The following is a 2,781-nucleotide window of genomic DNA, read 5'->3' as shown; positions in this document are numbered from 1 at the left end:
TTTGCATCATTAACTTTAAATAAACTCACCAGTCTATCGTAGATTTCCTTGGAGGTGGTCAGCTCGGAAACAAAGGCCACCAAGTGCTTGTCGATAAAGTCCTGGATGATCTTCCTTGCTTTGACTTCTCCCTTGGTCCATTTGTTCCTAGCAGCAACATATGCATTTGATGGAGGCTCAACAATTTTGCCTCTCACATGGTCCAACACTTCCTGTTCATCTAATGTTAGATCGAGAGACATCTTCCATCCGTGATAGTCAGACTTCTCACGGAGTTTGTCTTCAGCAGGGAAATGTGTTGAGGACTCCATGATTTCTTTAAGATAGCCTTGCGAACCTTCTCTTCGGTGATTGCTCTTGCTCTTGCTTGGGCTTTGTCTTCACCTTAGCTTTGATACCATGTTAAATTATAGTATGTTCTATGCTTAGAGCAATTTACTTATTTTTCTTCTTATTACCCATAGATTAGCAATCACATATACATAAAGTAAAGTGCAGATAGAACATTAAATGATCGATAGAAAACAAGCCAAGACAAGAGACACAAGCTGTGGTAGCTAGCCAGGGACAAACCGCAATGCGAGGAAACCCTTTGATAAAATCTTCTTTTATCTTCAATAGTTCAGCAGAGAGAAATAGTACAAAATCAGAATTTTGTAATTTTATATCAGCAGCAGCAAACCCTAGATTAGCAAAGTCAAACTTGGTCAAATGAGTGGAAATTGACCTCCAATATGATTGGTCAATTTCTGGTCAACTAACCCTCGAACAGCTTGAAGAAACAACCCTTGAACAACCCTGAAAATGTAGTCAAACTGTAGTTGACTGAAGTCAACTTGGTGCCCCAAACTAGGGTAGTCAACGCCAGTGAAACTAGAGGTTAGATCACCTCGATTTTGTGCCAAAATCTGCAAGTTGTGTAGGAGTGGCAACCACACCAAATCCGCACTCCTAGATGGTCAACGCTTGGTCAAAGCTGGTAAAAAAGATGACCTGTAGCCCTAGCGTCGTCCTTCTGCATTTGCCTTGCCCTAGAACGTCTTCTTTTCCAGCCACACGTGTGAGAGAGAGAGGCTCCTTTGATGCGTAGGAGAGAGAGAAGATGAGTGAATGAATGAGTTCCAAATGACTCAACCTCTCTTCTATTTATATGAAACGTTGGGCATGTGTGCCACACACTTATTTGCTCGCTGACCTTGACAATTTGTTAAGTAATTATAAATAAATCCATATCTCCATAAATACTTGTCGGAATCGGATGATCTTTAGATCAATCCTACACCTCTCGATGAAAGGAATCTAGGAAAAATATCATCAGCCATAAAGAAGGTGACCCTCATGGAGTTTGGCCCTAGTTGCCAATTTTAACATTAACATGTAATTTTAATCCATTCATATCAATTTCTACAAATTCAACTAAAAAAAATATACCAAAAAATCTTCCAAAACTGCAAATGAGCATACTAAGAATTTTTAAATAAATGAGTCCATACAACAACCAACGGTCAAACCTAGCATTGTTCCTATTAATTACAGCGTCGTCTACCAAGGCGGAGGATTTGCCTGGACGACCAAAAGTGGCCGAAATCTGGGCAAAAAATTTCAAAAAATCTTGCAGTAGTAGGGTTTGAATCATGTTTTTGATGGTGGAAATGGATTCAACGCCATCAAAAACCTTTAGGGAACCCAAAATTTTGAAGTTTGGCAATTGTAGCTTGGATTTGCAAAAATCCTTGCCGGATTTTATCAAAATATTGCTGGAATTTCCATGATTTTCAAGGCAAAAGAACAATGTCGTTAGACTACTGCATTAATTACTATGTTGCCCACAGCGGTACAATACGGATACGCTGCCATAGCACCAGCCAACCTACACATCAATCCCCTGATTTTGTCAATCACCTTTCATCACTGTCATTTTAGTGACCAACCACATCATTTGCTACCTCTCAAATTATAGACATTATCTATGGAAATAATAATTTGGAAGTGGATTAAGTGTGTTTATGTTATAATAGAATGGTTTTTTGAATGCTTTCTTCAGATATATTTGATAAAATTGGAACAATAGAGAGAAGATAGATTAACATCACTGTATACAAGGATGACACGAATAAATCTAGAAATGGTCTAAATTTATTATGAAAGAAGTGTAATATGCAAAAAGTAATTGATAGCAAAATTAAAGTAAAAACAATGAAGAACAAAATGAAAAATATAAATATTAAAAATGAAATTGCTTTATTTACATAGTTATTTGTTACTTGAATTGATAACTATCTTAATTTATTATTAATATTTTTTAAGTGATTTTTTTATTGATATTAAGCAAAATTATATAAATAAGTTTGCACGTTTATATTTTTTTCCCTATCTATAATAGTGGGCATGTTGTTCATATCCATTTTTACTTAATAAAATGTTGAAGAAAACATAAATAATGGTTGTTAATTAGTAAGTGTATTTATTTATATTTTGTTCTATATTTTGTATTTTTTTTTTTTCATTTTTTAATATAATTTTTTATATTTGACAATTCAATTTAAAACCACATAAAAATAGCCATCAACTAATTAGAAAAAAATAAGTTATATTCCAAAAATTATTATTATTATTTTAAAAATTTTAATAATTTGTTTTTCGACACTTTAATAAACTTCATAAAATCTATTTAAAAATTTCAAAACTAATTGAAAATCAAAGCTTTTTGACCAAAATAAAAAAATATAAGATTTGTTTTTTAAATTTCTAAAGTTTTCCCCGACTGGTCATATATAATAG

The 2,781-nt window shown here is 33.6% G+C and overlaps 1 non-coding gene across 1 annotated transcript; it reads left to right on the top strand.

Moving 5' to 3' along the window:
* The first annotated feature begins 2,031 nt into the window (after window positions 1–2,031).
* LOC149152609 (U6 spliceosomal RNA) lies at window positions 2,032–2,140 on the top strand. The gene has a single exon (XR_016263863.1). It is a non-coding gene; the product is annotated as a U6 spliceosomal RNA (small nuclear RNA).
* The last annotated feature ends 641 nt before the right edge of the window (window positions 2,141–2,781 follow it).

Source organism: Pinus tabuliformis, chromosome 9, assembly GCF_031772625.1.
Source record: "Pinus tabuliformis cultivar Carrire ecotype Pingquan chromosome 9, CPIR1, whole genome shotgun sequence".
Lineage (NCBI taxonomy): Eukaryota > Viridiplantae > Streptophyta > Pinopsida > Pinales > Pinaceae > Pinus > Pinus tabuliformis.
Note: the sequence above shows the minus strand (reverse complement) of the source record. Positions and strands in the feature narration are given on the sequence as shown.